Source organism: Phyllobates terribilis, unplaced genomic scaffold, assembly GCF_046119375.1.
Source record: "Phyllobates terribilis strain yellow unplaced genomic scaffold, ASM4611937v1 Scaffold_12__6_contigs__length_324123572, whole genome shotgun sequence".
Taxonomy (NCBI): domain Eukaryota; kingdom Metazoa; phylum Chordata; class Amphibia; order Anura; family Dendrobatidae; genus Phyllobates; species Phyllobates terribilis.
The window spans coordinates 53,128,982-53,152,782 of NW_027362772.1; the positions used below are offsets into that span (position 1 = coordinate 53,128,982).

General features: G+C 50.1%; 1 protein-coding gene across 2 annotated transcripts in view; it reads right to left on the reverse strand.

The window, feature by feature from the left end:
- The window catches only part of LOC141173051 (uncharacterized), an 83,288-nt gene that overhangs the window by 14,786 nt on the left and 44,701 nt on the right, over window positions 1-23,801 (reverse strand). The window contains exon 2 of one of the 2 annotated variants that reach the window (XR_012252578.1): window positions 10,286-11,026. The exons of the other annotated variant lie outside the window; for it this stretch is intronic. The gene's annotated coding sequence lies outside the window, so the exon portion shown is untranslated. Of the gene's footprint in view, window positions 1-10,285; window positions 11,027-23,801 lie in introns of those variants that run through there. 2 annotated transcript variants of the gene reach the window in all.

Genomic DNA, 23,801 nt, shown 5'->3' on the forward strand with positions numbered 1-23,801 from the left:
GATGGGGCTGCAGCCTGAGAGCCAGGTGGATGATGAGAGTGATGATGACCAGCAGGAAGCCCCACCTGGCAGCCTGCAAAGTCACCCGCAGGCCACGTGCAGCGAGCTCCCTGCAGGACAGGTGGCAATGGCATCCGGTCGCAGTTCTGCCGGCTCTGGGGAGGACAGTGACAGCAGCAGCCAGGGAGGGGCGCTAATGGCCGAGATAAAGATCCTGGAGTCCCCAGTGTGCCTCCAAAACTTCCATCTTGGTGACGATCTATCAGAAGAGGCACCTGGGGGCCACAAAAAGGCTAAGAAGACCAAGCCAAAGCTGCAGGAAGCGGTAAGCTCTGTCTATGCCCCCCTCCCTGTACCCCCTGAGTCGGCGGCAGGCTCAGCTCACTGTATAAGCCCCATTGCCCAGCCCAGCCCGGGTTCTGCTGTGGATCCGGTGCCAAGGCGCGGGAAGATTGCACAGCGCGGTAGTGAGGCGCAGAGCTCCGTCTCTGCTTGTAGTAGCGGGGACGCAGCAGGAGGTGCATCAGCCGAGAGGCTGAACAGTGAGGGCGGCCCGGCGGCATGCGTTCCGTCAGGCCACGATGCTGTGGTGTGCACCTCAGTGGGAGGGGAGAGCGGCCCGGTGTCGGGGGCAGCTCCGGTAGCCTCGGCGCCTCTGAATGCTGTTGCCGCTGATCACTTAGTTGAGGAGCGGCGGCAGTGTGAGGGGGCTGTCGGGGCTGAGCGTTCCAGTCCTCCCACCAAAGTGCTATTCTGTGTTGGCGCCGCTGATCAGGAAGATCCTAATGCTAAAGATCAGCGGCGCCTCACAGCGGCTAAAGATCAGCGGCGCATCACTATAAATTCAAAACAGTGGAAATTACCGACTGATGATGTGGAGGGCACACACAAGACCAGGGGTGAGGTCGCCTCCAGTTCTATGGAGGTGACTGAGACCCTTGTGCCTGATGCAGAGGTCAAAAGGTCATCCACCATTGTCACTGGTCCAGCAGGAATGAATGTGGTGGTGGGTGTGAATCAGGCCAATTCATTGTCTAGTGGTATGGTTGGTGGTTTGGTGGAGGGTGAGATGGAGGTGGGTAATAGTGATGCTGTTGGGGCTGATGTAGTCACTGGTCCGGTTGCCCCCCCTGGGGTGGCAACGCCTATCCAGAGTTATGTCAGTGTCACCTCCGGGGCAAATAGGGCATCCTCCTCGTCTCCGGGCTTTGGGGACGGCATGTTGCAACGGCGCCTTCTGGATGCTCTAAAGAAGGGGGAGAGATCACTAATGGTAGAGGGTCGAGAGGTTGATCTATCCTTCTGAATAGAGAGGCATGGCCTCGGGGCCTTCCGAGAGCAAAAAGGGGGGGATACAGTGTGGTCCCATCCAACAGCCCGGCCAGGCAGTGTGCGTAGGAATGTGATCCGTCTTTGGTGGAGGGGCAGTGATACATGTCCTCCAAGGTCTAAAGTTGTGGAGCTCCTGCTGAGGATGGGCTTAAAGGCGATTGACATCTACGCCTTGATACATCCCTATTCCACGCCTAAGTTTGATGTCAGCTTTGTTCGGCCGGAGGGGCTTGAGCTCTTCTGGACGAATTATGAGTTGGCAAAAAATGAGCCCGGCTGGCGAGACTTTGCCGTTCAAGCAGTGTCTCGCAAAAACCAGATCAAGAAAGTGACCGTGATGACTTGTAACGAGTCGCTTTCTTGTTATGACATCATGACGTGGCTTGGTCGGTATGGAGAGATGGTGGAGATGTAAAAGAAAAACCGCGACGGGTTTGGTATCTGGTCAGGGGCCTGGACGTTTATGGTAAAACTTAAGTGTTCAGGTGGTACGGTTGCCCACATTCCATCATCTGCCTTCCTGGGTAGGGATCGTACCCTGGTCTTCTACCAGGGGCAACCGAAGCTCTGTCACAGGTGCAGTTACCCCACACACTTCAGTGCAAGCTTCACTGTGCAGAAATGTGCGTTCTGTGGGGGTGTCGGCCATCTTGCTGCCTCTTGTGTGGAGATAAGGTGCCACCTGTGTGGTGAGTTAGGTCACCCATTCAGCCGTTGTCCTCTGACTCCCCTCTAGTTGGTCTTTCTAACCGGTTCCAAGCCCTTGATAACATCTCTTCCTCAGAAGAGGAGGCTGAGGGTGAGGTTCCTGCTTCGGCGGACCTTACAGGGGGCGCCGAGTCTCCTTCTCCTGGGGATGCAAGGTCCTTGGGGGGAGGGACTGGCCCAGAGTCCGGAGACGAGGACACAAGGGGCATCTTGCTGCCCCTTGTGTGGAGATTAGATGCCACCTGTGTGGTGAGTTAGGTCACCCATTCAGCCGTTGTCCTCGCTCCTTCGCTAATGCAGTCGAGACCCCGGTGGGAGAAAGCCATGAGGCCGATTCTGCTGGGGAGGAGACTAGAAGGGGTGGGGGAGCTGAGGGGCCAGGGAAGAAAAGCATTAAAAAAAGTGTGCCCAGCTGAGGCGTCTAGACAAGCTCAGACTGGAGAGGGAGCGGGGCGAGCCCCGGGTTACTGGGGCGGGCCCTGTCCTGGATGCCAGTCTTGCTTCTGAGGCCCTGAGGGATGCTGAGTTGGATGAGGAGGTCAGGAGGATCCACAGGGAGGAAACTGCCTCTGCCTCAGAATCCTCCCATTATGAAAGTATGGATGAGGATAATAAGCGGTGGCTAGAGAACGAGCGTGAGCTCAGTACCAAAAAGAAGAAAAAGAAGGGAGATAAAACATCTTCTCCCGCTCTGACCAAGGTACCTAAGGAAGGTAAAACTGACTCCCCTCTGGTTGGTCTTTCTAACCGGTTCCAAGCCCTTAATAACATCTCTTACTCTGAGGAGGAGGCCGAGGGTGAGGTTCCGGCTTCGGCGGAGCTTACAGGGGGTGCCGAGTCTCCTTCTCCTGGGAATGCAAGGTCCTTGGGGGGAGGGACTGGCCCAGAGTCCGGAGAAGAGGACGAAAAAAGAAGGAAAAATGTGGGAATGGACACCTCTGTGTCATTAAAGAGGGGGAAGGATTCCTTGTCTGAGGCAGAGGATAAGGGGAGTGGGAAGAAGAAAGCCATCTAACTCAATCACCAATAATGGCTTTACCCACTCCGTTGACGCTGGCGTCCATTAATGTCGCCAGCATTAAGTCAAATATGGCTAGATTTGCGGCCTTTGATTTTCTCAGCCTGGTTGAAGCTGACATTTTCTTTTTGCAGGAGACCAGGCTGCCAAATATGGCAGAGGTGTTTATAGCCAAGAGGGAGTGGAGACTCGGGCCCTCCTATTAGTCTCTTGCAGCCGAGCCGTATAGCGGAGTGGCGGTCCTTTTTACCGCAGCGGTAGAATGCAGACGAGTTATTGAGTTAGAAATGGGGACGTGCCTGATATTAGATGTCCTCATGAAGGGACAAGAGCTCCGGCTCATTAAATCTATGGTCCCCAATCTAAGTGGGACCGGAAGCGTCTCTTTATGAGGATCAAGCCCTACCTTTTTATGAGTCGGCAGGTCGTCTTTGGAGGGGACTTTAGCACTGCCACGAGGCCCCGGGATAGAGGAGGTTCCAGAGACAAGCTGACTTATGATAGGGTCGCCCTTAATAGTATAGCTAGTGAGGCTCGCCTGGTGGATGTCCACATCCGGCACACCGCAAGCCACGAGGGGTTCACCTATCATAGAGGTAACTGTAGGTCCAGGATAGACAGGTTTTATTTAAAGGAGGAAGCCGTCTCTTCAGCAGTATCTGTTGTCGAGGTGGAGTTCTCCGATCACTGTTTGATTTTGTTTCATTTGAATGTTACAGAGACCCCCCCAGATGGGAAGAGGCTTTAGGAGGCTCAAATCGTCTCTCTTGGAAGAAGCGGAGAAAAGACAGTCCTTTGAGGATTTTCTTTAGAGCCAGGTACCCTTACTGGATCTTTGTAGTAGTAAGTCAGAGTGGTGGGAGATGTTCAAGAAAATTGCGTCGAGATTCTTCCGCCAGCTCTCGAGCCTCAGGAGCCTGGACAGGTACAGCCTATATCAGGGTCTGAGGAGGAAACTCGAGCATCTTGTCTCAACTAGAGGTAGCCGCGAGGAGATCTCCAGAGTGAAATCTTTGCTAATGAGGTGTCAGTATGATAGACACGCATCTTTGGTTTTTGAGAGGGATTATGGGAAGTACCGCTTGCCCGACCCTTACAGAAACTGCAAGATGTCAGTGAATAGTAAAGTTTTTACAGGACTGGTTGACACTGCGGGTTCCCTGAAAAGATCCATATCAGGGATCCTGGAGGTCGTCAGATTCTTCTACTTGCACCTCTTGGGGAAGAGAGATCTGGATTGGGATGAGATGTCGGCTTTTCTGGCTGAAGCCGTCCCCGAACCAGGGGTAGACCCCTCTCTTGGCGTTTTGACAGAGATGATCAGGGAAGAGGAAGTTAAGCTGGCAATTGAAGGGCTTGCCCTAAAGAAATCTGCCGGTCCAGATGGCTTAACATCTGAATTCTATAAGACCTTTAAGGACGCCATGGTTCCCCTCTTGACTGAAGTATTCAATGAGTGTCTTTCCTCGGGCACTCTGTCAAAGTCAATGAGGAGGTCTGCTCTGATCATCTTGTCAAAGGGTAAGGACCCATCTTGCATTGAGAATTGGCATCCCATAGCGCTTCTCAATGCAGACAGGAAGGTTTTGGCAAAGGTGCTGTTTAATCGGCTGGTGAAATTTGTGCCCTGACTCCTTTTGGGAGCTCAGCATTGCTCTGTTCCGGGCCGCAGTACAATTAGTGCTGTACTCTGTGTCCGAGAGGCGGTGGACCAGGGTAGGGCTGGTCACTGGAAGGGGTACATGCTGTCATTGGGCCAGGCAAAAGCGTTTGATCGGATTAATCATGAGAACCTCTGGTCTGTCCTTCTGAGGTATGGCCTGCCAGGGGGGTTTGTTGATTGGCTTAAGACCTTGTACGCTGGGGCAGAGAGTTTCCCGCTTGTCAACGGTTGGATTGGCAGCTCTTTTAAGGTTGGGTGTGGTGTTCGCCAGTGTTGCCCCTTGAGCCCACTGCTGTACGTGTTTGCAATTGACCTGCTTCATAGGAGGGTGGAGCGTGGACCATTGGCTGGGATCGGAATGGACCAGGCAGCACCGGAAGCCACTCTGAGAGTGGTGGCGTATGCAGATGATGTCACCGTTTTTGTTTCCTCTGATGGGGAGGCAGAATGGATGATGTCAGAGGTAAATCGCTACTCGGAGGCATCCGGGTCCAAGATCAACCGGGATAAGTGAGAGAGTCTCTGGTTGGGAGGAGGAGATCCTGGTTTTGATCTCCTGGACACCCTTCCAGGACCCAAAATCTCTGAAAAAGTTCTTGGCATCGAATTTGGCCAGGGGGATTACCCCAAACAAAATTGGGACAGCAGGCTAGGGATCGCCACTCAGAAGGTGAACCAATGGAAGGGTTGGTCTTTGACCCTAAGGGAAAGGATAAACCTGAGCAAAACTTACCTGCTCCCTTTGCTGATCTATCTTGGCAGTGCGTGCATCTTGCCGGAGCCTCTCTGGACTCGGGTCTACAGTTTGTTCTTCCAACTGTTATGGGGGAATAGAGTCAACCTGGTCAAGAGGGAGGTTACTTACCGTACGAGGAGACTAGGAGGGTTGGGTATGGTCAACCCTATGGTATTCCTTGTGAATACCTTCATTAAGATCAATATTGCAAACCTCTGGAAAGAGAGGGCTCCTCCGTGGGTACTCTCCTGTAAGGGATGGTTTCAGCCTCTCTTCCAGGAATGGGAGACAGGGGGGCAAGTAAAGGATCTACGCACACCGCATGGACATCTCCCGGCTTACGCTACCGTGGTTCTGAAGGTAATTCGCCGGTGGGGTCTGGGAATGTGGGAGGTCAGGACTCTGCCAAGGAAGCTCCTTGACAAAAGGGTTCTGTTGACCCATTTTCAGAGGCCTCTGCGCTCAGGAATTGCCCAAGTCAGGATCTTGGGGTGGGTCTGCATCTTTTGAATTCTATCAGGATCCCCTCGAAGTTTTGGGACTTGGCTTGGCGCTGCTTCCATGGGAAAGTGTGTGTGAGGGACAATCTGAAGTGTAGGAGCTCTGAGGACAGGAAGGGAGAATTGTGGTACCATGCTAGAAAGCATGGACCACTTCCTGCTTCATTGTCCCTTTAACACAGAGGTGTACAGGGTGGACGCCTCCATTGGCTGCCCCCGGCTGGCCGGTCTCTCTTATGCGGAATGGGCCTATGGAGCATTTGGGGACCTGGGTGGTCGGGACCATTGCACCTTATTTCTAGTTAGCGCAGTGGTTATGTATCACACGTGGAATGCACGGTGCTTAGTATCGACGCAACGGAAAATCCTCCCAGTGGACGATGTGTTTAGGACCATACTTGGAGACCTGGTGAAGGTGCGTTCTCTGGAGTATGAGAGACTGGGTACACGAAGGGCCGCTCTCCTCTGGAGGGGCTTTTCTTTTAGTGTGCCCTAGTCTTGTCATCTCCTCTCCTGGTGGTGGGCTGCTGCTTACACCATAGATTTTTGCTTTGTTTTGAGTAGTAGACAGTGATGTAGGGCTGCAGGCGCCGAACTTGGGCTTTGTCAGTTGTGGTTATTGTATTGTTTGTTTCTGTATATATTGTTTATAAGGATATGGATTTGGGTGTAGATGTTAGGTTGGGTGGTGGGAAAAGGGGGGAGGTGGGTTCATCTTGTGGGACACTGGTTATTTGGGGGAAAAGTTGCACTGCCTGATCTGGCCTATGGACGTTGGACATGGACTGAGGCATGAGACGCAGGACCAGCTCTCAGGTCAGTGCCGGGGTTGGGAATGGTGGGCTTGAGTGTGGGGTGCTTAGTTTGGTCTTGTATTTATTTTATATTTTATAATTAAAAAAAAAATGTATATATTTTTGTCGGCTATTGTTTATTTTACTTATTATGTTGTTATTATTTGTTTGGTAACCGGGCCAGATGTCACAGTGTAAGTAGTTATTATTGTGTATATATGTATAATATGTGTGTGAGGAGAGAGGGAGCGGCTGGACCAGTTCATTACATTGTTTATTTTGTGGTTGTTAATTTTGTTTTGCTTCTGTTATTATTATTGTTATGCTTTTCATTTTTATAACAAAAGATCTACAGGATGTAACTCAGGATCAGTAATGTAATGTATGTACACAGTGACTGCACCAGCAGAATAGTGAGTGCAGCTCTGGAGTATAATACAGAATGTAACTCAGGATCAGTACAGGATCAGTAATGTAATGTATGTACACAGTGACTGCAGCAGCAGGATAGTGAGTGCAGCTCTGGAGTATAATACAGGATGTAACTCAGGATCAGTAATGTAATGTATGTACACAGTGACTGCACCAGCAGGATAGTGAGTGCAGCTCTGGAGTATAATACAGGATGTAACTTAGGATCAGTACAGGATCAGTAATGTAATGTATGTACACAGTGGCTGCACCAGGAGAATAGTGAGTGCAGCTCTGGAGTATAATACAGGATGTAACTCAGGATCAGTAATGTAATGTGTGTACACAGTGACTGCACCAGCAGAATAGTGAGTGCAGCTCTGGAGTATAATACAGGATGGAACTCAGGATCAGTAATGTAATGTGTGTACACAGTGACTGCACCAGCAGAATAGTGAGTGCAGCTCTGGAGTATAATACAGGATGTAACTCAGGATCAGTAATGTAATGTATGTGCACAGTGACTGCACCAGCAGAATAGTGAATGCAGCTCTGGAGTATAATACAGGATGTAACTCAGGATCAGTAATGTAATGTATGTACACAGTGACTGCACCATCATAATAGTGAGTGCAGCTCTGGAGTATAATACAGGATGTAACTCAGGATCAGTAATGTAATGTATACACACAGTGACTGCACCATCATAATAGTGAGAGTAAGGGCTCATACTCATATACGGGTAAAAAAGATGAGTACAATCTAATAACAAATCGGATTGCACTTGGACCAATGTTAATCCATGAGTCCCTGCTCATCTGCGATTTTTCTCTCAGCTGAAATCGGACTGAGAAAAAAATCGCAGCCTATATTGCCGTATATCTCGGATGAGACTCTCCAATGCAAGTCAATGGGTGTGTGAAAAAAATCGCACAGCACTCGGGCCATGTGAGTCCGCCTGATTTTCATGCACCCATCTCCTTGAAACCCGACAATTCATCAGGTGCTGTACTGTAAAATCACAGCGGTATCCAACATTATAGAATAGAGAGAATAGATATACATAGAATATTTAGATAGAAAGATGTCATTTATATATATAAGTAGTACAGTGACTTTGTTGCTCACTGTGCATCTAATTTATTGGAAAATTTAAGAATTTTTTTTTAAAAATGTCATGGGGGTCTATCCAGCCTGCCATCCTGCAGAGACACTGAGGAGCATATGCTTGCGCTCCTCAGTGACTCACAATGCCGTCAAATTGGTCAGGGTTCATCTCATATGAACTCTGTTCAACTCACTGACATCAGCGCGAGCGTGGGAAAGTTCTCACCGCGCATGCACTGATGTCATTTGCCGACACCATGAGCGTGAGAACTTTCTGTCAATGAGGTGAACAGAATTCATATCACATATACATATTTTTATATGTAGTGAAGAATATTTCCTTTGAAAACTAAGTAAAAGCCCATGTTAAAATCGCATGGCAATCGGATGTAAATCGGGTGCTAGATGAGAAAATCGCACAGCACTCGCATGAAAATCACATGACACTCATCCGTTTTTTCGGTCCAGAAATCGGAACGTATTTTTTTCTCACATACGGGCATGAGCCCTTATACAGTATATAAACATTATCAAACAATAATTTCTGATTCATTCATTTTACACATACCCTCAGTAGTAAGTTTTAGCATCTTTTCAGAGCACTACTCTGATATTTTCCTGTATAATTAATTATCCTCTCAATACTTTTGCAGACTCATTAGGGATTACAGCACAAAGCTAAGGACTGTTTTCAGTTTCCCACCCGTCATTATAGCAAAAGTAGTCAACAAAAGGATTAAGAATCAGAATGCAAAGAAGCGGCAAAAGTCAGATTATTACCGTAACATGATCGCCCCAAAGACTTGAAATTAGAACAAAGACGAATTATTTTTAAGTCTGTACATTACATGGCAAAGCGCAATCCACAGAAAATGTTCTTAGAGTGTGATGCTTCTATTAGAGATTAATTAATTTGCATTTTATTGCATGAAATAAGTATTTGATTACCTACCAACCAGCGAGCATTCTCACAGACCTGTTAGTTTTTCTTTAAGAAGCCCTCCTACTCTGCACTCATTACCTGCATTATTTGCACCTGTTTGAACTCATTACCTGTATATAAAACACCTGTCCACACACTCAATCAATCACACTCCAACCTCTCCACCATGGCCAAGACCAAAGAGCTGTCTAAGGAAACCAGGGACAAAATTGTAGACCTGCACAAGACTGGGATGGGCTACAGGACAATAGGCAAGCAGCTTGGTGAGAAGGCAACAACTGTTGGCACAATTATTAGAAAATGGAAGAAACACAAGATGACTGTCAATCTTCCTCAGTCTCGGGCTCCATGCAAGATCTCGCCTTGTGGGGTAAGGATGATTCTGAGAAAGGTCAGGAATCAGCCCACAACTACATGGGAGGAACTGGTCAATGACCTGAAGAGAGCTGGGACCACAGTATCAAAAATTATCATTAGTAACACACTACGCTGTCATTGATTAAAAATTCTGCCGAGCATGCAAGATCCCCCTGCTCACACCAGCACATGTCCAGGCCTGTTTGAAGTTCACCAATGACCATCTGGATGACCAAGAGGAGGCATGGGAGAAAGTCATGTGGTCAGATAAGAACAAAATAGAACTTTTTGGTGTCAACTCCACTTGCCGTGTTTAGAGGAAGAAGAAGGATGAGTACAACCCCCAAGAACATCATTCCAACCGTGAAGCATGGTGGGAAAAACATCATACTTTGGGGGTGATTTTCTGCAAAGGGAACAGGATGACTGCACCGTACTGAAGAGAGGATGGATGGGGTTATGTATTGTGAGGTTTTGGCCAGCAACCTCTTTCCCTCAGTAAGACAATTGAAGATGGGTCGTGGCTAGGTCTTCCAGCATGACAATGACCCAAAACACACAATCAGGGCAACTAAGGAGTGGCTCCGTAAGAAGCATTTCAAGGTCCTGGAGTGGCCTAGCCAGTCTCCAGACCTGAATCCAATAGAGAATCTTTGGAGGGAGCTGAAACTCAATGTTGCTCAGCGACAGCCCCAAAACCTGAACGATCTGGAGAAGATCTGTATGGAGGAGTGGGCCAAAATCCCTGCTGCAGTGTGTGCAAACCTAGTCAAGAACTACAGGAAATGTCTGACCTCGGTAATTGCAAACAAAGGTTTCTGTACCAAATATTAAGTTCTGATTTTCTATTGTATCGAATACTTATTTCATGCAATAAAATGTTAATTATATATCTGTCACCTTTATCCTAGCAGCTCTCTCACTTTAAATCAGTGGTTCAGGACCACGGACAGTACAATAATGTCATGCATGGGATTCTCTTTATCTTCATGGTCAGATTTCGGACCGTGGCTTTAGAGATGTGTGTCCATTGCCACAATAAGGACATTAATGAGCCAAAACCTTAGCAGCCAACAGATTTTGGCAGATACCAAGCTTCACTAGTTCTTGGTAAACTTTTTTCAGTCCTTCAGTAAAAAATGAAACAATTCAACGACAAAGTCGTCTCTGCTACATCTGAACCTTCTTCATGATCCGGGGTGTTACATTGTTACATTATGATGCAATTCCGCTCTTTAATCAATTATAATGATGTCATCATCATCGCGGCCCTGGAAATCCGGGAAATTCAACTTTTGAGTAATAGTTACGTTCTTAAAGTTTATATTCTGCAGTTTGACAACTTTTTCTGAAACCTTTGCCTTTAAAAGTCAGTCCAGCTTCTGATCCGAGGAGGTAATGTAAGGATTGGTCTCAGTATTCGTGACTTTTTTTGTTGTCAGCGGTTGTCAGATCAACTGAAGAATTAAGAGGAACAAGAGAAACATTGTAATGACTCCTGAAAGTTTCTATAGGCTGAGACTCATTGTGAAGACAATAGGGGGTCATTATATTCCCATTATTACGTGTTCCATGACTGTAGAGCCCCAGTGTATGGACTGTATATAACATAAGCATTCTATTACAGAACATAAATATGTTATATAAATACAGGTATAATCTGAGGATATACAGTAAAGGGGTTTATTACAGATCTCTGTACTCCAGTAGAGGGAATAATGCTGGTGGATGACACACAGCCTCCTATGCAACCTCCAGCTTTATATTTGCTCCCTCCATGGACTTGGTATTCCAACAGACCCCACAGATGGTCAATCGGACTGAGATTTAGGGATCTGGAAACAAATCATCACCTTCATCTTTCTCGTGCTCCTCCTTTCCTGACCAACATGATCTGATGAATAAGGCCACAGTCATTATGGAACCTGCTATATATTGGGAGCACCCAACAAGACCTGTGGTATACTGGGAACACCCAACAAGACCTGCCATATAGTGGGAACACCCCACAAGACCTGCCGTATACCGGGAAAACATCACAAGATCTGCCGTATACCAGGAGCATCCCACAAGATCTGCCGTATACCAGGAACACCCCACAAGACCTGCTGTACATTGGGATCACCCCACAAGACCTGCTGTATGCTGGTGTGACGCTCGCTCGATGGAAGCCCTACCCTGGGAGATGGGGGACTCGGAGCCGGGTCCTGTGTTGCAGATGGGGTGCAGCCGTGGCCCGGACCCGCTCCATGCCCAGGGCCGTCACATTAAAAAGGATGGTATGGGCTTATCCGGGTTTAGTGGCTGATCTCGACTACGCCACCTGTGGCACCTGGTGAAGGCCACCAACGCTGCTGCAGACCGCTGAGGCAGGATGTTATGGCAGCCGTCGTTGTTACTACTCCACACAGGCGGAGCAGGGCCTCAGGGCAGAGAGAGACAGGATGGAGGGGGTTGTAGTCTAGGAGGTCTGGTGCTGCGTAGTGCAGTGCAATGCAGAATAAAGAGTCCGGAGGCCATAGGGGTTAACTTCCAGGGTTTTTACTCACCGTGGACAGTACAGCTGCAAGGCTTCTCCCTGCTCCTCGCGGAGTTCTGCGGTCACCAGCAGCCGAGGTCCGACAACCTCCGAGTAAGTCAAGTCTTCAATCAGGACCCCACACCAGAGTGTTCCTAGACTTCAGACTGGGTCCTTTCCTGTCTGTGTGTGTGTAGATAGGCCGGGTCTCCCTCTGAACTTCACTCAGAAAAAGGGTACGCGCAGCAGCTCCGCTCCTTCCGTTACCCGGTGGGGTCCTCAGGGCCTACCAGACTTCCCTGACCAGGACGTAGAGTAGCAAGGTCAGGTGTCGGGGGCTGGTTCCCCTCTTGCAGCCGGAATCCCTCTGAATAGATCAGGTAGGCGAGGACAGGTGGCGTATACCGCTCCGTCTGCATCCCCCCCGGGATCAATTTGCAGTGGAGCTACACTCCTAAGCTCCAGGCCTTCTTGGTCATGGTCCTTGACCGGGCTGAGACATACATTATCTGCAACCTGCCCCTCGACCCAAGGCCAGGGTACGAGGGCAGTGTCCCCATCCTCTGCAGGTCCACACAGGATCCACTCTCAGGGAGGAAGATCACGATCAAAGAACCCAGAACCAAGATGGCTGTGAATTAAATATGAAATATTAAGTGTCACTAAAATGTGAGTCCTCCACCCTCACCCACTAGTTGGTTCCCCTATCTCTTGGTTCCCGAATCTCCCAACTTCCAGTAGGGGCAGCACCTAGTGCCTTCTATCCCCCTCTGGTGGGAGAAGTGTGGTGTTGGATGTGGAGGTAGGGTCCTGACCATCGCATTGTTCTTACCTCAAAGGAGGAACACTACACCCCATTAAAGAGGTGTAGCATCCTTGTGACGGTTGAACCCTCAGGGGCGCCACATTGGGGTCACACCATAAGACCTGTCGTATACCGGGAATGCCCCTCAAGACTTGCCATAGACTGGGAACACCCCACAAGACCTGCTGTATACCTGGAAAACCCCTCAAGATCTGTCATACACCGAGAACACCCTTCAAAACCTACCGTATACCTGGAACACCCCAAAACACCTGCCGTATACCAGGAACACCTCACAAGGCCAGTGATTTACCGAGAACACTCCACAAGTTGTGCCGTATAGTGGGAACACACCAAAAGGTATGCCATATACCGGAAACACCCCACAAGACAAGTTGTATACCGGAAACACCCCACAAGACAAGTTGTATACTGGGAACATCCCACAAGACCAGCCGCATACCGGGAACACCCCAGAAGACCTGCCAAAAGCCAAGAACACCCCTCAAGATCTTGCCATATACCAAGAACACTCCACAAGTTCTGCTGTATACCGGGAACACACCACAAGACAAGTTGTGTACCAGGGACACTCAACAAGACATGCTGTATACCGGGAACACCCCACAAGACCTGCCATATACCGGGAACATCCCACAAGAACTGTTGTATATCGGAAAGAGCCCACAAGACCTGCCGTATACCGGGAACATCCCACAAGACCTGCTGTATACCGGAAACACCCCACAAGACCTGTCATATAATGGGAACATCTCATAAGACCTTTTGTTTTGGAGATGCTCTGACCCATCTTCTAGATAGTGTAAGAAGGAAGACTTGCCTAGAGACAGGTGCGGAGCTCCTGCGCCGGAACTGTCAGGGTCCTGCCCAGTGTTGCCAGGGGACGGGATTAAGAGTGCACGGGGGACTTCCTGGACAGTGCTGGGGAACAGAGGAGAGGGACTGAAGAGAGGAAGTCAGGTGTCTGGGCTCGCACGAAAGAGACAGTTGGTTGTGACTCGCCCCCTGGGCCGTGGGGTACCCGGAACCAGGCCTTCTGGTGTACGGTGCTGATGGGGGTAGTAGTGGCAACCCGATCCCGTGGCTCAGGGTGGTCAGACCAAATGGCGGCAGTCTATTTATCAGTGTTTTGAATGTCTGACTATGCCACCCATGGATTGCGGTCAGGGATAACCGTCGCTGCGAGGCAGACCGCTGAGGCCGGTGTTGGTGTGCAGCACAGGGATAGGATAACTCCCCACGGGAAGAGTGTAGCCTCAGGGCAGTGTAGATGGATGCCTTGGGTGATGGTGCAGGCGCAGCAAAGATCACACTGAGTCCAATGGTGCAGTCCAGGGTTTTTACTCACAGTTGTTATCCATGTCACTTCTGTCAGCAATGACTGCCCAAGCCGTGCTGCGTCCACCAGGTGAGGAGCTCGGTCAACCCCCAGGCAATTCAGGAGTATGGCACAGGACCCCCTTCTGTCCTTTCTCTGGCCTCTCGTGCCCCACCAGTGACCAAACTTCTGTCCAGCTACCGCGGACCGTTTTGGGAAAGCGTTGGCCTCCGCTTCCCGCTATCCTATATGGTGCCTTCCTAGCAGGTTTGGCGGGGGGTCACACCAATAAATGATCACGACCTCCGGTTCTTGGCTGAGGGATAATTTACCTTCACCAACTTGGGAATCTGGTACCCTTCCACAGCCTGACCCTTCACCCGATATAACACGGGCTTGCAACGGTTGCTGTCCATTCTGCTCTCTTAGGGTCCCTTCTGCCTTCTTGTTTCTGGAGCCTTTCTACTCCTCTGTCTCTCCTCCTTCCTTCCTTCGCCTTCTTCTCTTCTCCTCTCTGGCCCCGGCCTTCTCTCTAGGCCTGCCTCGTGGAACTGAGCTCAGGCTGAGCCTCGGCTCCCTGTCAGCTCTCCACTCCTTTACTCTGCTCTGCTTCACTGAACTGAACTCTAAAGATGGCCCCCACCTTTTATCTGCTTCTCTGTGTCTGAGCTCAGGTGACCTGCACCCAATGAGCTCCTTCCTATGCTCCAGAAACAGTCCCCTTATGCTCCTACATCACTGAGTTCTCTCCCCCCTCCCCACTCCAGCCAGGGACATGGTCAGTTGTGCCCACATAAAATGGGAGCACCGTCAAGCTGTCCCCCGGAAATGGGGTGAGTGTGTGTATGCAGCTAACTGAGCCCTGGTCCACACTCCATCCTTACCTGGGAGTGGAATATCACACCTCTGGTTGAGGTGCAATACCCCTGTAGCAACCGATCCCTAGGGGCGCCACAGTTGTGGAGAGCAGACCGGCAGTTGGGGAGAAACGGTCTAACCTGCCGACAACGAGAGAGACGTGCTGCCCTGTCCTCGGTGAAATAGAGACGTGCTGACCTGTCTGCGGTGATGGACAAACAGGTGACACAGCTTGCCGCAAAACAAGGGGCGTGCGGTCTGTACCGGGCCTACAGAAAGTGATCGTTCAGTTACCTGCATCACCACAGTTTTCCAGACATCTGACGGTGACCTACGGGTGAGGACGCACCCGGGATTAGTGATCCTAACACAGTTTGTTGTACGCCGGAGGAGCTTACTACGGCTCTTAAAGGAGTCGTGACCGCTGTCGTGTGGTCAAAGGACTGGGTCCCAGTGGGTAAGACCCGAGACCGCCCACTGCCGTCAGAAGACGGACACCCTCCGGAGTGAGTGTCTGAAGACGGATGTAGTTATCGCTAAAGGACAGATAAGTGCAAGCCTCCAGTAATCTACCTTCTCTTATTCAGCCTGAACTTTTGGGACTGTGCCGTATTGTTCATCCTTTCCGTGTTCTAGTTAAACCACAATTGTTTATTGTCCGATTTTACTGTTTTATTGTTGTTACTTAAATTTACACTCCCTCCATGGAGAAACCAAATCTTGAATTAAACCTCTGCCATACTCTCTGCGTGCTGTGTGCGGCATCCGAACCTTTTAACATTTGGCGTAGTCGGCAGGATGTCATCCCCAGACGCAGTTGCAGGCATGGCAGACCAGGCTAGCGCGAGAGCCCCTACAGCTAGCCTACCCCTGGGCGCCATCTTGAATAATCTCTCAAAATTTACCGGAGACAACATGATGCTGTGGGATTGGGTAGAACGGGTTAAGAGCATGTTACGGATGCACCCAATGACCCCCGATATGCAAGCAGAGATAGCTTTGCTGGCTTTAGAAGGAGAAGCTCGTCAGTCAGTAATGTTTCGTTCCCCCACTGACTGAAATACGGTGGAAAAGGTGGTACGGATCCTAGAAGAAATGCATGGGGACCCTACTAATGTGGCAGAGTTAAGGATGCGACTGTTCCAACAGGTACAAAGGGAGGGGGAGACTGTGACCAAATATGTCAACGCCCTACAGAGTGTGTGCACTTACATCACTAGGAAAATGAACCTAGAAGACGTGGGAGTGGGGCCCCCGGACCTAGTACTTAGGGACCAGTTCGTAGCCGGCCTCAGAGATGCGCAGCTGAGACAGGCCTTGCGAGAGCTCTTGCGCACCAACCCGCGTATGACATTTCTGGAGGCAGGGGCAGAGGCCCGCGTGAGGGAACAGGAGATGGGGGTAGTGACCCTGGCAGGGATGGTCCCGGGGAATGCAGTGCGCCCGTCACCCATGGATGAACCAGAATAGGCCCAAGAGATGTGGCGGGAGATCCAAGAAATGCGAGAAGAGTGGTATAATATTCGAGTGGCTCAATCAGTGAGAGCCGGAACAGCTGACCCGAGACCCCCGGGCGAAGTAAAGGACGAGCCCAGACCCTGGGTTGGAACAGAGCCCAATCGGGTGGCCCGACGACCCCCTGCAGACATGGGACCAACGTGTTAGAATTGTGGGGGCATGGGGCATTACGCCAGGAGCTGTGCCAGTCGAGGAAGGCCTCTGTCCCAGCAGCCGTTAAATTGACGGGCTCAGGGTGTGAGGGACGCAACCCGGAGCAGAGGTAGGCAGTGAGTCCCGAAGACTTAATATCCATGAGCCCGACAGTGTGGGCTAAGCTTGGGGGATGGGCGGTTCACTGCTTGATCGACACGGCATCTCAAGTGAACACCATGGGAGAAACTTATTTCAGCGGTACCCAGAGATGGCACGAAATGAAGGGGGTCCCTTGATAAAGCTCACAGCCGCTAACCAACTGCCCATTCCAGTCACAGGAGTAGTGTGGTTATGCATCCGGGTGTGCGGACAAGATGTGGGAAGAAAAGGAGTCGTCCTGACAGGCGGAGATGCCGGCCCAGGACCACCAGTGACCCTCGGTATGAACGTGCTGAAGGAAATCGGGCAGATCCTGATTAGAGAACCAAAAGAGCTCACGCTAAGGCGGTGGAATTCTAGAGCCCCTCAAAGGAAGGCCCTCCAGCAGCTGATCAGGGTTACCCAGGCGCAAGAGACCTCGAGTGGGGGAAAAGTTCTGGGAAAGGTGATAATACCCGCCACCAACACCCTTATCTTACCACCAGGAAAGACAGTCCTCACTTTGCCCATCCGAGCCTGTACCCCACTAGAAGGGGTAGAGATTCAGATCGAGTCAACCACCGTGGACAAGGTGCCTCCGGGTCTATTGGTAGCGTGGACCTTGGCTACCGTCCATGAGGGAAACGTGGTGGTACGATGCGTGAACCTGAATCCGAGTGAGCTCATTCTTCCCGCCAAGACCGAAATGGCCCAGATCCTGGGGATGCCAGAACAGCTGGAACCGCCAGATGCGATACAATTGGTAGCCGTAAGGGGGGATCCCTGGACCCTGGCGATCACTGTACGATCGGAGTCTCCTCGACCTCAGACTAAGGACGGTCGAAGGATCCTAGAACAGATGCGTGCTGATTTGACAGGACTCACGACGGAACAGGTGTACCAGGTCGAAGAGATGCTGGGACGGTACCAGGACGTCTTTGCCCGACATGAGGACGACTTTGGATGTACCGAGGCCATCACCCATGAGATCCCTACAGGAAATGCTGCTCCGGTACGGGAACGGTATAGACAGATACCCCCGCAAATGTACCAGGAGGTGAAGGAAATGCTGGCCCATATGATACAGAACGGGGTGATTCGGGAAAGCCAGAGCCCGTGGGTGGCTCCAATCGTCCTGGTCAGGAAGAAGGATTGAACCCTACGATTCTGTGTGGACTACAGGCGGCTAAATGCTTGCACCGTAAGAGACTCGTACCCTTTACCCAGGATCGAGGAGTCTCTATCCACCATAGGCAAGGCGAAATACTTCTCCTCCCTGGATCTGGCCAGCGGATACTGGAAAGTTCGAGTGGCTGAACACGACCGCGCCAAGACAGCATTCGTGTTGCCCATGGGACTTTTCAAGTTTAATCGGATGCCTTTTGGCCTAACCAACGCTCCAGGGACCTTTCAACGCTTGATGGAGAGATGTTTAGGCGATCTGAACTTTGAGGCCTCACTGATCTACCTCGATGACATCATCGTCTATGTGTCTACCTTCCAGGAACATCTACGACGACTGGAGTAAGTCTTGAGTTGCCTTCGAAATCACGGCCTGAAGGTGAAGCCACAAAAATGTCATATATTCTGCAAGCAGTTTGAGTATCTCGGACACATGGTGTCCAGTGAAGGAGTCAGGCCCACTCGGGAGAAAGTGGCCGCCGTGCAAGAGTGGCCCTCCCCGAAGACTGTAAAGGACGTTCAGGCCTTCCTAGGACTCGCAGGGAATTACCGCAGATTCGTGAAAAATTTCACATGCATCGCTAATCCGCTACTGGAGCTCCTTCAAGGGATACCTGCGGGTTCAAAAAATCGAACAGTGAAATGGGGAAGAGAACAGGAGGAGGCCTTCATGGCCTTGAAGATGGCCCTGACGGAAGCTCCCATACTGGCCTATGCTGACTTTTCTCAGCCCTTTTTTCTTCACACCGATGGAAGTCTCCTTGGTCTAGGGGCCGTGCTGTCGCAGGAGCAGGAGGGGAGAGACCGGGAGATAGCATATGCGAGTCGCTCCCTCCGAGACTCGGAGAAGAACCCAGACAATTACATCTCCTTTAAGCTGGAATTGTTGGCCCTAGTGTGGGCAATGACAGAAAAGTTTGCAGAGTACTTGTCGGGGTCTGAAGTGTTGGTGAAGACAGACAACAACCCATTGGCTCATCTGGAGAACGCGAAGTTGGGAGCCCTGGAACAACGATGGGTGGCTCGCATGGCTCGGTACCGGTATAAGATCACCTACCGGCCTAGGACTGAAAACATGCATGCTGATGCCCTCTCCAGGGTGACCCATGAGTACCCCGACCGTGACTGAGATGAAGAACTGGAGGCTGAAGAGGTGCCCAGCTTCCGGAGGGTTGGCAGCCCGTTGTTTGCTATGCAGAGACAGATCGGGGAAGTGAAAGAAGGACATGTGTTGGGGCGGCCCAGGGACGAGTGGGTACGGATACAGCAAATGGATGGAGAGATTGCGCGGTTGCGACAGTGGGTGGCTTTGAAACAAGTCCCTAACCGCGAAGAAAGGGGGACCCTGACGCCAGAGGGGCTGAAGATGCTGTGGCAGTGGGAGAGACTGAGCCTGCAGGACGGCTTGTGGTACAGACGGGTGCAGTTGGTACGGGAGTTCGACCCCACTTGGCAAGTAGTGGTTCCAGAGAGTGTGATCAGGACACTGGCCAAGGAAGCACACGAGCGGGGAGCACACTTTGGACCCGAAAAGACCTTCCAGTGGCTGCAGAGACTGGTGTACCACCCCCAGCTAAGAGTTGCAGTGGAGAACGTCTGCCAGAAGTGCCGGAGTTGTGAGTTGGTGATAACCCGAGAGCAGCGGGCCCCCATCCAGACCATTGTGACGGCTGCACCCTTAGAGGTGTTGATGATCGACTACCTGACCATCGGGCCGGCGCATCTCGGGTATGGACATTGCCTGGTCATGACCGACCACTTCACGAAATTCGTGGTGGTAACTCCGACCAGGGATCAGACAGCTGAATCTGCTGCCCAGGCTATCTGTTGGGACTTCATCAGGGTCTATGGCTGTCCGAAGAGAATTCACTCCGATCAAGGAGCTTGTTTCCAAGGACGGGTGATGGAGGAGCTGCACCAGCTATACAAGATCGAGAAGTCTAGGACCACCCCTTACCATCCGCAAGGGAATGGGTCTTGTGAACGCTTCAACAGAACTTTGATCCAGATGCTTCGAACCTTTGAAGAAGATCAGAAGGTACGCTGGCCGGAGTTTGTGGCCAAGCTGGTGTGGGTCTATAATAACCGGGTACATAGTGCCACAGGGTTCACCCCCTACACCCTGCTGTTCGGACAAAGAGGTAGGGAGATCACCGAGCTCGAACTAGATCCCGTGGAGGACTGGCCCCGGACGGGCCCATCTACCTCGGTCCGGGAGCATCGGCACCGGTTGCAGACTCTTCGGAAGGTTGGTGCAGCAGAAGTTTAAGGAACATAGGCACCATGAAACGCCACCTATTCGGGGGACAGCCCTTAAGTCGGGAGAACGGGTGTTGGTACGGGACAAGAGACCCCGGGGCAAGCTGAGTAGACAGTGGGAATCAAAGCCGTATCGAGTGAAATGGAGAGTTAGTCCTGAAGGACCGGTGTATGAGGTTCGGCCTGAGGGGGAAGAAACGGCTCCAACTAGAATCGTTCATCAAAGCATGTTACGGCCCTGTTTGTCTAGCGATGAGGAAAAGAAGGAAGAACTCAGCATAAGGACGAGAGATCCCACACCCAGTGCGCCCATCTACGATGATGAGGAGAAAGAGACTATAGTGGCTGCGATCCCCAGTCTCACATCGCCCACAGCTTCCCACACAAGAGAGGAGGGCCCACCTCTCCGTTAGGCTGGGCCGGGCGAAGTTGGGAACCCCAGTGACTCTCAAGTACCCTGCGCTCCATCTGCGTTACGCCGGTCCGAACAATCCACGGCTGGTGTGCCGCCTATCCGCTACAATCAGGATCAGTTCATCTGGCAACGTATCATCCAAGAGGTCAAGGAGTGTGAGCACCTGGTGAAAAAACTCTCGCCCGTGGAATGGCGAGCTCAAAGGGAGCGGGAGTGTAAGAAGGAAGACTTGCCTAAGGACAGGTGCGGAGCTCCAGCGCCGGAACTGCCAGGGTCCTGCCCAGTGTTGCCAGGGGACGGGATTAAGAGTGCACGGGGGACTTCCTGGACAGTGCTGGGGGACAGAGGAGAGGGACGGAAGAGAGAAAGTCAGGTGTCTGTGCTCGCGCGAAAGAGACAGTTGGTTGTGGAGAGCAGACCGGCAGTTGGGGAGAAATGGTCTAACCTGCCGACAACGAGAGAGAGATGTGCTGCCCTGTCCTCAGTGAAATAGAGACGTGCTGACCTGTCTGCAGTGATGGACAAACGGGTGACACAGCTTGCCGCAAACCAAGGGGGGTGCGGTCTGTACCGGGCCTACAGAAAGTGATCGTTCAGTTACCTGCATCACCACAGTTTTCCAGACATCTGACGGTGACCTACGGGTGAGGACGCACCCGGGATTAGTGATCCTAACGCAGTTTTTTGTACGCCGGAGGAGCTTGCTACGGCTCTTAAAGGAGTCGTGACCGCTGTCATGTGGTCAAAGGACTGGGGGCCCAGTGGGTGAGACCCGAGACCGCCCACTGCCACCAGAAGATGGACACCCTCCGGAGTGAGTCTCTTAAGACGGACGTAGTTATCGCTAAAGGACAGATAAGTGCAAGCCTCCAGTAATCTACCTTCTCTTATTCAGCCTGAACTTTTGGGACTGCGCCGTAATGTTCATCCCTTTCCGTGTTATAGTTAAACCACAATCGTATATTGTCCGATTTTACTGTTTTATTGTTGTGTTACTTAAATTTACGCTCCCTGCGTGGAGAAACCAAATCTTGAATTAAACCTCTGCCATACTCTCTGCGTGCTGTGTGCGGCATCCGAGCCTTTTAACAATATCACTAATTGCCCTTGGTCACAGTCGCTCAGGTCCGTACATTTGCCCATTCTTTTTTCTCCTAACACATCAACCTCAGGAACTGACTGTTCACTTGATGCCTCAAAAGTCTCAGCCCTCCCAGCTGGAGCCATTGTCATGAGTCATTATTCTCTTCATCTGTCAGTGGTATTAATGTCATGATTGTGGCATACTGTCTATACCTATATACACAGCACTGTCCTCTTATATACCTGACTCCCGGCCCCTCCTCTGGTCTCTATGGAGAGCTCTGCCTATATATCAGGGATATGTCCTTGATGCAAATACTCCCAGGTGCACACAGGTATCGTACCATGGTCGTCACCGTCACATTCCTGTGCTTCGTGTGCGGATGGCTGGGCTCAGGTAAGAACTAGAACTGATATTTTCCAAATTTACTTCCAGAAGTCAATAAATGTAAAAGTAAAAAGTTCTGCAACTTTAAAATATTTTGATTTTTTTTGCTTCAAAGTTCTTTGCTGTAAGTTAATGGAAACATTTTCTTCATTACATTAGAAGCTGAAAACTTGTAAGGACCTAATATTTTTCACAACTGAGGGTTGGGTACAATATCATCATCCAGTCTAGATAATTATTTGTGAGCAAAATAGCCTGGATTCCGGAGTGATCCTTTTTACCAGCATTACTTCGTTGTTACAAAATGATTTATTCTGTTCACAGGATTTTTCGAGATCAGTGATCAGGAACCTTCGACTCTCTGACTGTTATGGAAATATAACTTTTAGATACCCTAAAAAATCCTAAATATGAGGAAGCAATTAATCAAGAAAGCCAACACATGCACTACCATTAGTTAATAGTTTATATCTTTATTGAGAATACAACACAGAAAATCAATAAAAACAATTAAAGAGAGGTTGTACTGCAGTAAACACAGGAAATATGAATATACGTTTTATGCCAGTTCAAAACAATCCTTATAGATGTGTCTATTCCTTATTAGTGACCCATGTGGAGAAAATATAGCACATCTACAGTACAGACCAAAAGTTTGGACACACCTTCTCATTTAAAGATTTTTCTGTATTTTCATGACTTTGAAAATTGTACATTCACACTGAAGGCATCAAAACTATGAATTAACACATGTGGAATTATATACTTAACAAAAAAGTGTGAAACAACTGAAAATATGTCTTATATTCTAGGTTCTTCAAAGTAGCCACCTTTTGCTTTGATGACTGCTTTGCACACTTTTGGCATTCTCTTGATCAGCTTCAAGAGGTAGCCACCGGAAATGGTTTTCACTTCACAGGTGTGCCCTGTCAGATTTAATAAGTGGGATTTCTTGCCTTATAAATGGGGTTGGGACCATCAGTTGTGTTGTGCAGAAGTCAGGTGGATACACAGCTGATAGTCCTACTGAATAGACTGTTAGAATTTGTATTATGGCAAGAAAAAAGCAGCTAACTAAAGAAAAACGAGTGGCCATCATTACTTTAAGAAATAAAGGTCAGTCAGTCCGAAAAATTGGGCAAACTTTGAAAGTGTCCCCAAGTGCAGTTGCAAAAACCATCAAGGGCTACAAAGAAACTGGCTCACATGAGGACCGCCCCAGGAAAGGAAGACCAAGAGTCACCTCTGCTTCTCAGGATAAGTTTATCCGAGTCACCAGCCTCAGAAATCACAGGTTAACAGCAGCTCAGATTAGAGACCAGGTCAATGCCACACAGAGTTCTAGCAGCAGACACATCTCTACAACAACTGTTAAGAGGAGACTTTGTGCAGCAGGCCTTCATGGTAAAATAGCTGCTAGGAAACCACTGCTAAGGACAGGCAACAAGCAGAAGAGACTTGTTTGGGCTAAAGAACACAAGGAATGGACATTAGACCAGTGGAAATCTGTGCATTGGTCTGATGAGTCCAAATTTGAGATCTTTGGTTCCAACCACCGTGTCTTTGTGCGACGCAGAAAAGGTGAACGGATGGA